We start from the raw sequence: 14115 nt of genomic DNA on the forward strand, positions 1-14115 counted from the left end.
ATATATATATATATATATATATATATATATATATATATATATATATATATATATATATATATATATCACACACACAGAGTAATCTGTTGGCTCCTCATGGTCTTCTGCCTTTTCAAAAACTCCATGTTTTCTGTTTTCTTATTGTGGTAAAAACCACATAACATAAAATGGGCCATCTTAACCATTTTTAAACATATAGCTCAGTAGTATTAAATACATTTACATTGTTACGAAATGGATCTCCAGAACTTCTTCATCTTGCAAATATGAAATTCAAACCTATTATACAACTTTTTTACCCCTCCTCCCAGCCTTTGGTAACTACCATTCTGCCTTCTGTCTCTATGAATTTGACTCTTTTATTTACTGCATATAAGTGGAATCGTACAGTATTTGTTCTCTTGTGACTGGTTTACTCCATTTAGCATAATGCCCTCCAGGTCCGTCCATGTTGTAGTATGTCACAGATTTCCTCCTTTTTTCCTCCAGCTTTATTAAAGTATAACTGGCAAAAAGTGCACGATATTTAAAGTGGACAATGTGACGATTTGATATATATAAACATTGTGAGACTCCCCCCCCCACACACACACACCCATTATTAATGAAACACATCTGTCACATACTTTTTTTTTTTTTTTTTTGATGAGAACATTAAAGTTCTACTCTCTTAGCAAATTTCAGTTATACAATACAGTATTATCAACTATGGTCATTGTATTATACATTAGCTCCTCATACCTTATTCATCTTATAACTGGAAGTTTGCACTCTTCTACCAACCTTTTCTTATTTTCCCCACCTCCCACCTCAGGCAACCACCATTGTACTCTCAGTTTTTACTAAAAATTCAGCTTTTTATTTTTTTTTTATTTTTTTTTAGGATCCACATACAAGTGATACTATTCAGCATTTGTCTTTCTCCAACTGGCTTATTTCATTTAGTATAATGCCCTCCAGGGTCATTCATATTGTTGCAAATGACAGGATTTTCCTTTTTTAGGTTTAATAGTATTTTATTATATTTCATTTATTATAAATAAATAAATATATATCCTCCACATTTTCCTTATGCATTCATCTACTGATGGACATTTGGGTTGCTTCTACTTTTTGGCTATGGTGAATAGTGCTGCTATGAACATGGAAGTACAGATATCTTTTAGAAATTCTGATTTAAATTATTTTGAACATATACCCAAAAGTAGGATCATATGGTGGTTCTATTTTTAATGTTTTGAGGAAACTGCATACTTCTTCTATTGCAGTTGCACCATTTTACAATTATACCAACAGTGCACAGGGATTCCAATATGTCCACAACCTCACCAACACTTGCTCTCCCCCCCCCCTTTTTTTTTAATAGTAACCATCCTAATAGGTGTGACGTGACAGTTCATTGTGGTTTTTATTTGCATTTCCCTGATGATCAGTGATGTTGTGTATCTTTTTGTATGCTTATTGGCCATTCCGATATCATTTTTGGAGAAACATCTATTCAAGTCCTTAGCTCATTTTTAATGAAGTATTTGATTTTGTTGTTGTTGTTTAGTTGTGGTTCTTTATACATTCTGGATATTAACTCTTTTTTAGATATATAATTTGCAAATATTTTCTCCCATTGCTTAGTTTGCCTTTACACTCTGCTGATTTTGTCCTTTGATGCACAAAAGTTTTTAAGTCTAATGTAGTCCTCTTCACCTGTTTTTGCTTTCGTTACCTTTTGGTGCTGCTGGTGTCATAGCTAAGAAATCAATGTCAAGTCCAAAATCACAAAGCACTGTCCATATGTTTTCTTCTAGGAGTTTTATACTTTTACATCTTACATTTAGGTCTTTAGTCCATTTTGAGTTAATTTTTGTCTGTGGTGTAAGATAAGAGTCCAACTCCATTCTTTTGCATGTGGATCCCCAGTTTTCCTAATACCATTTATTGTGGACACTGTTTTGTTTTGTTTTGTTTTTCCCCAATTGAGTGGTTTGTCGAAGATCATTTGGCCATATATACAAGGGTTTATTTCTGGGACCACTACTATGCTCACTGCCATCTGCAGCCTTTTACCCCCAGGCATAAATTTACCAATGAATTGACTACCCTCTTGAGAGAGAGGGCTATATCCTGGGAGCAGCAACAATGCTCTGCCCTTGGTAGAGAGATGACCTTGGCAATCTTTAAGACACAGCAGAGTATATTTTTTCTTAATTCTTTTTCTTCAGCCTTAACATTAATACATATTTCCTTAACTGCCTGACATTCTTAATTTTGCATATTTGTGTGAGTTGTAATCCAATTTTGTAGCTCAATGGGCATTTTATCCAAGAAAAGGTGGAACTTAATCAGGGGACACTTACAAATTTCCAGTTAAAGTAATAGTTGCTTAAAACATAATCAGAATACTTTTAAATGACCAATAAATGGTTTCTTTATAGATTATTTTATAATCTGATGTACAATGACTCAGCAACTTCTGTTATCACGAAGACTATGTTCTTTTTCTTTTAGTGATATCTTGAGGAGTTTTTTCTTAGCTAACTGCAAATATTAGGTCCCATTCAGTTATATTCTGAAGAAGATTGAAATTTGTATGATTCAACCCAGTCCAGATCTAGATCTAGATTGTTATATAAATCCCATTTTTAGGAAATGTCATGGTTTGTATCTCCATATGGCAAACATCTTTCCAGATTCATCTTCTGATCCTGCCTACATTTACTCTGATATAACTCATTCTCCCTTTAAAAACAATTTTTGCAAGTTGCTTTTCAATCCTTTTAAGTTACACTTTATTCAATCATTACTAAATCAACCTCATCAGGCCTTGAGATCTCTTTACTGAGATACATCCATATGAATATCCTCTGGTAACATTATTGGATCTCTAGTGACCTTATTCATGGTCAACTTCTTCCTCAATGCTGTCGAAACTCTGACTTCCCAGAAAGGATCTATCATTGCAATAAGTTTAATCTTGTCTTCTGTATCTGTATACATGGAATCTGGTCTTTTTATTCCAACTCTATAGAATAAGATTAATGTTGATTTTAATAAGTCAATTTTAGATTCCCTTTTATAAAATTGTCTGCTTTTTAAGGCATATAAAGACAGAAGTGTTAGATCCGAAGGAACTAACCAAGAAAGAAGTATAATTTTTTGTTACAATTTTTGCCAGTATCTTTTATGTAGAAATGCTTCTTAACTCAATAAAAGAAAGTGTATCTACAAAGAGCTTGTTTAATATGCTAAATATTTTCACAATAATTTTGATGGGTCTACACAATTTAATGTCATGTAGTAGGTTATAGGAATAGAAAATTAGTATACTGTGACTTCAGTGGGATACCAATTTAATCAAAACAAAAGATAAGTTCATAAAAATATGAGTAAAATATATGCCAAAATAGAAGTAGTGAAACAGATAACAATAGGAGCTAATTATGTGTATTACTTTTGCTTTGAAATAAAACATGTCCATTTATAGCACTGACTATAATTAAACAATTTCAGATAAAAATGCTATTCCTGTATTCATTAATCAACAATATTGCACTGTGATTTAAAATTAATTTAAGTATTATTGCAGACTCTATAGATTACTGTAACTTATTAACTTAAAGTGAAGTCTCCTCTTCAAGCATCAAAGTTAAACATAGTGTTCAAAAATATGCTTTTCAAAAATATGCTTTTATTCTCATAATTTACTTTTCATTATGCTTTAAGATTTATCTGAATTGTATTTTAGCCACAAATTAATATTTATAACTCAATGATAGGGCATAGTATGAAGAAAAACAGTGAAGTTATAAAGTTAGTGGATTTAGATATATATTTTAATTTAGTAATTTAGGGAATGGCTTTGGAATCTGCATTATAGAAGCATTTCAAGAAATCCTGGTTAGGGTTAGGGTTAGGTGGTCAAAATCCTTACTTTTCAAAATTCTGACCTAGTAACTCAGGAAAAGAAAATTGTAACAAAATGTGTAGACTTTAGGTCATTTACTAGATTATCATATAGCAAATCCAGTAACTGCTAAGCATCTTTGATGTGGGTGTTTTTTATAGCATGTGGATATGACATGTCCGGAATGGAGTCATTACTCTCCGAAGTATTCTCTTTTTTGGTCTTGATTTCTTATATCTTTTAGTAACACCTTTAACTCACCAACCTCTTTTCCTCCAATCTCATTATCAATCCTCCATTTCAGCCTTCTTTAAATTCATTATACTCCCCTGAACTATTGCATTAAACTCCCATAGACTTCTTAACCCCCGTTCTAATCCACATGACACAATTGTGTCAGATTAGGTTTCCTAAAGCTACCCCAATCGTGTTACAGTTGCATAAAATCTTTTAAAGAGTCTTCCTTATATACCAAATGAAATCTATCTTAATTTTTTTCTGTGAAATTAAGAATTATCTGTCCCCAAGCCGACTTTTCCAATTTTGTCTAATCATATTTCTTGCTACACAATCTCTCTGTTTTATTTTGCTTCAAACTATAAACCAATTAAAATGCTCACTATACACTACTTGAGTTACTCTACTTGTCCATTTTACGTGTATGAAAGCCCTGGTTCAAAACATTTCCTGATTTGCCCAGCGGGAAGCAGATTTTCAAAAACCAAATAATAACTCTTTTTCTTTCCTTTTAATCTTATATTTAATATGTGAAATAATGATGTCATTTTAATCTTATATTTAATATTATATGAAATAATGATTTATATATAAGTCTAATTTTCTTTTCTAGAGCATATGTTTTAAGAATGTGAAGTCTATTTCAACTTCCAATCAACTCAGTAGGTGAGAGAACAACTCAGGAAGGAAGGGATCAACTGAGTCTGGGTCCAGCATTCAGCATCTACGATTTGTTTTTAACTCACGGTTTCTTATGGGTTGAACCCTTAAAAAGATATATTGAAATCCTAACCCCCAACACCTCAGAATGTGAACTTGTTTAGAAATAGCATCATTGCAGGTTCCCTGGGTGGCTCAGTCAATGAAGGATCTGCCTTCAGTTCAGGTCATGATCTGAGGGTCCTGAGATGGTGCCCGGCTTTGGGCTCCCTGCTCAGCAAGGAGTCTGCTTCTCTCTCTCTCCCTCTTTCTGTCCCCACCCTCCACACATGTTCTCTCTTCTCGCAAAAGAATAAATAATATCTTTAAAAAAATAAATAGCACCATTGCATATATAATTAGTAAAGTTTAGAGGTGGTCATACTGAGTACAGGAAGCCCTTAATCCAATATGACTGGTTTCCTTTTAAGAGGAAAGAGTGACAAGAGTGACAAAAGAGAACACCATGTGAAAACAAAAGACACATAGGGAAAAGACATCCATGTGACAAAGACAGATGCAAAAATTGGAATGTGTCATCTATAAGCCAAGGAAAACCAAGAATGTCTAGTAACCACCAGAAGCTAGGACAGAAGCATGGAACACAAAATCCTCCAAAAGGTATCAACCTTTTTAGAATCCTGATATTGGAATTCTAGCCTCTAGAACTGTGAAAGAATAAATTTCTGTTTTAAGACACCTAATTTGTTTTACTTGTTACAAGATCTCTAAGAAAGTAATACATTCTATAGATATTATCTTTCTCAGAACTTTGTTTTATTTGACAGTTCTTATTTTGGATTACATTGTAACCCATGCCTTAACTCAATAAAAATAGCTGACTGTCTACTACATGCAAGGGAAGCTGTTGGAAAATTGTGAGAAATGGCATACTGTTGGAAAAGATAGAATATTTGAAGGAAATGGTAATCGTTCATAAGGATGTAAGTAAAGAAGACACACATAGCACTGGTTTCTGAAGTAAGTTGGTATTGAATGATAGAACAGGAAGTCAGGACTTTGTTTTGCTTCAGAGCACCACTGAGAGTTTCTGGCCAGAAAAGTAATGTGACAAGAAGTGTGCTTCAGGAAGATCAATATAACTGCAAGGAATTAGATCTTACGGAGTAGAAATAACTGGAGGCAGCATGAATATAGTTAGGAGACTGTTAAGTCTCAGAGGCAGCGGTGTGGGTAAGACATATGAAGACAGCTAGTATTTGAGAAGAAACTTTGAAAGGGATTCTGGGGAAGGAATAAACAGAAGATATGATACTTGCATGTGGGGAAACAGAAGACAAAGATAATTTCATGTTTCAAACCTGGGTGAATGAGACTCTAGCTATCTCATGATAAAGACAGTTTTTGACAAGAGATCTCTTTTGTTTTACTTTGTACTTAATGTTGACCTCGTCCTGTATGCATTAGTGGTGATGCAACTCAGATGAAGAGATCTTAAAGGTAGCTGGAGGTACATAACCTAATTTAGAAAAGAAATAGAAATAATAGCAGCTAATATCCTTTGGCTAATGGTACAGTCTGGACTACTCGATGTCAAGAGCTTTCAGGTACTGTCTTATTAATCCTTAAATAATTCTGTGAACTACAACTGCAATTATAAACATTTACCAGATGAGGAAAATTGAGGCAGAGGAAGGTAAAATAATTTACCATTGCTCCAGTATGAGTAAGTGGGGAGCCAAGATTGGAATCATATCAAGGTTGTCATCTACCAAACTGTGGAGTCATCCTCATTTTAAAAATGATAGCTAAATTAAATAATTAGATGAGATTCATGGAAGTTAGCTTAGAGAGTCAGTAGGGCCAGAATCATAGTATTCAGAATATATGAAGTAATAATATACTCCAAAGGGAGTACTTTCCAGTTACTTAGAAGAGAGTGAAACCTTCCCTGCCTAGCCATGGGTGTTTTTCCTTCAAAACCAGACAGTATTTTAGTTGACATGACCTTCAAATGGCTCCAGCATCCATTTTAGCACGATTAGATTATATATATCTTGAACTATCATTTATATTAAGCCTTAGCATAAAAGGCATATTTATATAATATTTAAGAATTTTAAATAGAAGAGGCATAAAGCTCTTAAACTACAAGTCTAGTCAGAAAAGCTTAAACTCCTCTGTGGCTGAGTCCTCAATTTAATAAATGTACTCATGAAGCGCAAATCATTTAAAAGTGTGTTATTCTTTTCTAGGATAGTTTATAAAAAAGTTTCAGTAAAAAGTAAATAAAATAATAGCATTGTGCCAGAAGGGACATAGTGTTCTGTGCATGTTGTATTTCCCTAGAGCTTTTGACTGAATGGATTACCTTTTCTGCTTCCCCCTCTTAACCAGCTTTGACATAAGTGTGGTAGACTGTTAAGTTTCTATATTTAGCCTAAAGCTGAGTGAATTTCACTGAAGTGTGAAGTAATTTTAAATATGTTTTGTATAAAAATTTGCTGAATTTTAAAGCCACTCTGACATCACGGTGATTAAAAACTGCTCAAAACACAAATCAGTGTAGTTAAATATACTGACCATGTCCGATGTTTAAAATATGGGATTATGCTATTATTTTTGGTGCACATGGGAAGCAACATTCTTTTTTATTATAGTCACAGCTAAATATTTTGTATAGAAAAGAAATATTGGGGGGTAGTAATAATATTTTTTAAAAGTTTCATCACCATAACCTTAATAGATGCAGTAGAAGAATAACCCTCTAGCTGTTAACTAAATCCTTCTGAGTTTCCTGCTTTTGTAGAAAGCTATAGTGGTCTTCAGTTTACTGAGAGTGAACTGACCCGATTTCTCTGCAAGGCTTAGTCTATCATGAGTATTTTTAGCTAAGCCAGTTACTGTGAGAAATACATCATCATCATCCACTTTAGAATATTATTTGGTGAGGATTATAGCAGAAACATAAATTATATATAGAAGGGGGAAATATTACTGCTGTGATTCTGTCGTCATGATGGTTATTTAACTTTCTTTTCAGCTGTCCGCCAACCCACAGATATTAACGGGGTGATAATGTCAAGAAATGTCCATTAGACAAAGGAAATTACATCTTGAGCAATAACAATGGAAATAATAACCTACTTCATTTATGATTTAACTCTTTAATAGCTAGCAATATACTAGGGGGCATTATAGCGGAATCTCACTAAAAAAGTTAAAAAAAAATCAACTGTATTGAGTTATAATTGATACATAGGAATTTTACATATTTTTAAAATATTTTTTATTTATTTATTTATTTTAGAGAGAAAGAGAGAGAGCGAGAACATGAGTTGGAGAGACAGAGCAAGAGATATTCTCAAGCAGACTGCACTGAGCGCAGGGCCTGACACAGGACTCCATCTCACAACTCTGAGATCATGACCTGAGCCGAAACCCAGAATCAGACACTCAACCAACTGTGCCACCCAGGGGCCCCAGAAGTTGTATATTTTTATGGTATACAACTTAATGTTTTGATATATGTATAGATTTTTATGGCATACAACTTAATGTTTTGATATATGTATAGATTTTTAAATGATCACCAAAATCAAGCTAATTAGCATATCAATCACCTCACATAGTTTCCATATTTGTGTGTGTATTGTGTGTTGTGAGAAAACTTAAGGCATACCCTTTTAGCAAATTTCAAGTTTACAAGACAGTATTGTTAACTGCAGTCACCATGCTGTACATTATATTTCCAGAACTTATTCATCTTGCATGCCTAAATCCTTGTACTAAAATTTCCCTTTTCCCCCTTTGCCCTGCCCCTGTCAACTATCATTCTACTCTCTGCTTCTATGAGTTCGACAATTTTAGATTCTAAATTTAAGTCAGATTATGCAGTATTTGTATTTCTTTTTTTTTTTTTTTAAGATTTTATTTATTTATTTGAGACAGAGAGAGAGCACAAGCGGGGTGGAGGGTCGGAGGGAGAGGGGGAAGCAGACTCCCTGCTGTGGAGGGAGCCCGATGCGGGGCTCCATCCCAGGACCCTGAGATCATGACCTGAGCCGAAGGCAGACACTTAACCAACTGAGCCACCCAGGCACCCCTATATTTCTATATCTGTAATATTTTACTTAGCATAATGTCCTCTAAATTCATCCATGTTGTTGCATATGGCAGGATATCCTTTTTAATGTCTAAATGTACACACACACACACACACACACACACATTTCTTGATCCATTCATCTATCGCCAGACATTAAGGTTATTTCCATATCTTGGCTATTGTGAACAGTGTTGCAACATGGGAGTTCATTGAAGAGTATCTCTTCACAATAGTGAATTCAATTTCTTCAGATATATAGCCATAAGTGGGATTGTTGGATTATATGGTAGTTCTACTTTTAATTTTTTGAGTACCCTCCATACTTTTTTACACATGGCTGTATCAATTTACACTTCCACCAATAGTGTATAAGTGTTTTCTTTTCTCTACATCCTTGTCAATACTTATCTTTTCTTAATCCTTTGTTTTTTTTGTTTTTTTTTTTTTAACCTGAGCTGGGGAGAGGAACTGTGACGAATGTCTGCACATTTGTTCTGACCACATGATCTTCCTCTCTTGTTTTGCTCTTGTCACCCCCAGGGGCCTAGTAAATGCTGGGCCTCACTGGCTGTCAGAGACAGATAGGGTAGAGGCTAGCCCTTTGGGTAGCACCCAGGAAAGTTGAGGGGCTAAATGTGCAGTCCACCTACATCTAGGGAGAATCTGGAGACTTGGTTTCATTGATGGAGTGAACCAGGGGGAGGAGCTTGGGATATTCCCACAGGCCCTTTCAAACTCCCAAAGGATTAATGATTGCCTGACCATCGACTCAGTGATGGGTGAGTAAGAAGCCAGTCCCCTGGGAAGAGAAGTTGGCACATTCATGTTCAATCTAATCTAGGAGGAAGCTGGAGCTGGGTTTTATTTTATGCTGTCACTGCACTGACCCAGCTGAGAAGCCATGAGAAGTGCTAGTGCATCCATTTAAAACCACCTCTTTGTTCTCTGTGTTCCCAGGGGACCAGCAAATGTTGTGCCACTAGCTTTCAGAGATAGATAAAATAGGAGTCAGTCTCTCCAGTAGCTATCAGAAGTAAGGGCACTAGATGTATGTAGTTCAAAGCCTTCTCTTCTCAGGGAGAAGCTGGAAGCTGTGTGTTCCCTACTAATTGTATGACACTGTGCTGGGAATGGTGTTTATGGCAAGATTATGTGTCAATGTTTCCTACCTGTTTTGATGGGGATATTTTCTCAGTAACCTGGTATGTAAGTGTCTCTCAACTAGTTTCTGAATTTCTTACAGATAGAACTGATCGATGTGTAGTTGTTTATTCAGTGTGTCCATATTGATAAATTTAATTTAAAAAAAATCCAGCAGCCATTGAACTGTGTTTTTACTCCACAGGAATATTTTAAATTAGCATTGCACCCTTCAATCTAGTGTTAAATAATAACTGGACTGTGTACTCAATAATATGTATTCTCTGAATGAACGAGTGAGCAGGAAGATCACTAAAAGCATGCTTTCCACTTATATTAACTCTGATTTGAACTTTATTTTTCTTAAAAGAAATTGTTGAAAGAGAAAAAGAAATCAAACAATTATATAATCTCTAGGTTGTCAAAACATCTTCTAGTTATAGATCTAAATTCTCAGACTGAATATATTTTTTTTGATATATAGATAGATACATTGTTTCTTTTCTTGTTTTTTTTTTTTTAAATTTTATTTATTTTAGAGAGAGAGAGTGAGCGGGGTGGGGAGCAGAGGGAGAAGATGACGGAGATAATCTTTAGCAGACTCTGTGCTGAGCACAGAGCCTGATGTGGGGCTCAATCCCACATCCCTGAGATCATGACCTGAACCAAAACCAAGAGTTGGACGCTTAACTGACTGAGCCACCCAGATGCCCCAATATACAGATACATGTTTGAATTTCACATAGAAATCTCTATTTACTCTTGTGCTTTTGTCCTAGTATAATTTAGAAATATGTAGATATGTTCTATGATTGATGACATATGAGATACTTCTCTCTAGTGTATAAAACTTTTCTAAAAGAGAAGTCATCAAACTTCAAAAGCACTGTGTTTAGTATTTTAATTTGAAGATCAACAAGTTCTCGGTAGTGTGAAAATGAAGCAGATAGTTCTTTAGCTTGCCAGAAGAGACTTCAAACTCTGCAATTATGAAAGAAAATCACTGGATACTCTAACTAAAATATGGTTTAAAACTTAAAATGGAATTTCTTCTCCATACTGTTTTTTTGTTTTGTTTTATTTTGTTTTTTTTAAAGTAAGAGAGATTAAAAGGAGGCAAATAAAGAACAGTGTTGGCATTTTAGAGGTCTAATCTGCAGCCAGATAGAGTTCTTAATAGAATTCCATGTACTAAATAAAATCTTAAAATGTTAAATTGTACCATATATTTATCTGTGATCTCTGTAGCTTTGATATTTTTATACATTTGTTATTAAAGAATGCTTCAGTAAAGTGAAATCGATTACGTTGTTTGAGACATGAATTCTCTTTGCATTTGCTTTGAGGAAGAGAAATATATATGAGAAATGCCTATTTTTTTACTTTGCCTATCTTGAATAGAGCAAATGGTATAAATAATCCTAATTTTAACCTTCTGAAGGCTCAACACTTTGAGAGTTATGTGTTAGATAATTGTAAAGAAAACAACCGGTTCTAAAAATGAAATGATGTGATATTCACATACATACAGTTATTCTTTGCATCTTTATTTCAATAATCAACTAAGTTTTGGTAAGTTTTGATTGTAATTTCATTGCACATATATCCCTCAGGTTACGTTTATCTTTCTAAAATTTCCTTTTTCCCCAAGGTCTTTATTTTATTTGCTACAAATTAAACATTTTATATATTTTTAAAATCTGCTATCAGAAAACATGAGTGGTAGGAATCTTTTGAACCATTTAGTCCAAATAATAACTTTTCATAGGAGAGTAAAACAAACAAAAGAACAAGAAAGAGAGGAAATTTTTCTAATATTTAAGCAGTTAGAAGAGAACTCGAGTTTTCTAGTTTCTTAACAAAAACACACCTACTCTTTTATTTTCTTTATGTTGGTGTTTGATGGGCAGATACTAAGGAATTCATCTGCTATTCTACTGTGGTAGGTCGGATACACTTATTGATAATATTAAGCAAATAATTTTGCAGCATAGAAATAATAAATCATCTTTAAAGTTTCATTTAACTCTCTTTCAAAAACAAAAATAATTCAAAAATTTTAACTGGGAAAAACAACTAAGCAACCCATATAATGACACAATACTTGAAATATAGTACATGCTAGTGCATAGGTTATATTTTTTAAGCTTTATATCAAGGTGAAGATAAAACATTAAAATGTTGTGCATAAAAATTGACTGTCATTTTAACAAAACTGTTTCCTTTAGGTGAGACAGAAAGAGAGTGAGAGTGAGAGAGAGAGATGGAGGGTGGGAGGGAGGAAGAAATAGATTTATTATAAAAAATTAACTCACACTTTTATGGAGGCTGAGATGTCTCAAGACCTGCAGTTGGTAAACTGAAAGCCCAGGAGTATCTCTGTGTAGTTCTAAACCAAGTCTGAAGGTCTGAGAACCAGGAGGGCCAGTTGGTAGAAATTCCAGTCCAAAAGCCATCAGGCTCAAGGTTTAAGAAGAGCAGAATGAATCTAGAAACTGAAAAAGACCAACATCTCAGCTTAAGCAATTAGGCCATAGGGGTCACCTCTTACTTAGCCATTTGCTTCATTCAGGTTTTCAGCTGATTAGATGAGGCCGACCACATCAGGGGTGGCAATTTGCTTTACTAGGTCTACTGATTCAAATGTTAATCACATCCAAAAACACCCTCACAGGCACACCCAGAATGATGTTTGACCAAATGTGGCACAAGTTGAAACATAAAATTAACTATCACACTAGGCAAATAATATCAGTGGTTTGACCTAAGCTCTTGTCATAGGACTATAATTGGTGAAAGTGGATAAATGATGTTAAATTCATAGAGGTGGATGAAAGCACTTATGGAAAATAGAGAGTGAGACAAAAGTGGGCCCATGATAGAAACCTGAGGGTTTTCAATACTAACATGTAAGAAAGAGGAGGGGAGGCCACACTGAAGACTACATGGAGAAAGACAAACAGATAAGAGGAAAACCGGGAGAGTATCAATTGTGGAAGCCATTCAAGTGAGATTCTTTAAAGGATAAAATGGTTAATGATGTCAAATGCTTTTGTGGGTTAAACAAAATAAGGACTAAAATATATCTCCCAGATTTACCTACAGTGATGTCACTGAAGACCTTACCAAGAAGAGTATTAGTGGAGTGTTAGAGACAAATCCATATTGGAGCATGCAGGGCTGTGAATGGGATTTGATAAAAAAAAATTAAAAAAAAAATGAAGAGAGTGAGAGCAAGGTGTTCAAGGAGTTAGCAGTGAAGTAATGATGAGACAATAGGCTTCAGTGTGTGAGGGTAATTGAGCAAAGGGGACAGCTGAATGAGATACAAATTCTAAGGAAAGAGAAGTTAATTTTGAATATACTCTGAATTTTTCAAAAATAATCATTTATCAGTCACCTGTATTTAAAATAAAGGTACTAGACCCCGAATAGCCAAAGTAATGTTTAAAAAGAAAAGCAAAGCTGGAGGCATCACAATTCCGGACTTAAAGCTATATTACAAAGCTGCAGTCATCAAGACAGTATGGTAGTGGCACAAAAACAAACACATAGATCAATGGAACAGAATAGAAAACCCAGGAATGAACCCACAACTATATGGTCAATTAATCTTGGACAAAGCAGGAAAGAATATCCATTGGGAAAAAGACAGTCTCCTCCACAAATAGTGTTGGGAAAACTGGACAACAACATGCAGAAGAATGAAACTGGACCACTTTCTTACACCATACACAAAAATAAAATCAAAATGGATTAAAGACCCAAATATGAGACAGGAAACTATCAAAATTCTAGAGGAAAAAGCAGGCAGCAACCTCTTTGACCTTGGTCACAGCAACTTCTTACTAAACATGTTGCCAGAGGCAAGGGAAACAAAAGCAAAAATGAACTATTAGGACAACATCAAAATAAAAAGCTTCTGCACATTGAAGGCAACCTTCAACAAAACTTAAAGGCAACTTATGGAATGGAAGAAGATATTTGCAAATGACATATCTGATAAAGGGTTAGTGCCCAAAATCTATAAAGAACTTATCAAACTCAAAACCCAAAACACAAATAATACAGT

General features: G+C 34.4%; 1 long non-coding RNA gene across 1 annotated transcript in view; it reads right to left on the minus strand.

Annotated features, from left to right (window-relative positions):
• Positions 1-12364: 12364 nt before the first annotated feature.
• LOC116639011 overlaps positions 12365-14115 on the minus strand; it is a 113218-nt gene continuing 111467 nt past the window's right edge. The window contains exon 4 of the long non-coding RNA XR_004300762.1: positions 12365-12538. This is a non-coding gene — a long non-coding RNA (uncharacterized LOC116639011). The remainder of the gene's footprint in view (positions 12539-14115) is intronic.

The sequence above is a fragment of the Phoca vitulina genome, unplaced genomic scaffold (assembly GCF_004348235.1).
Source record: "Phoca vitulina isolate PV1807 unplaced genomic scaffold, GSC_HSeal_1.0 scaffold17, whole genome shotgun sequence".
NCBI classification, from domain to species: Eukaryota; Metazoa; Chordata; class Mammalia; order Carnivora; family Phocidae; genus Phoca; species Phoca vitulina.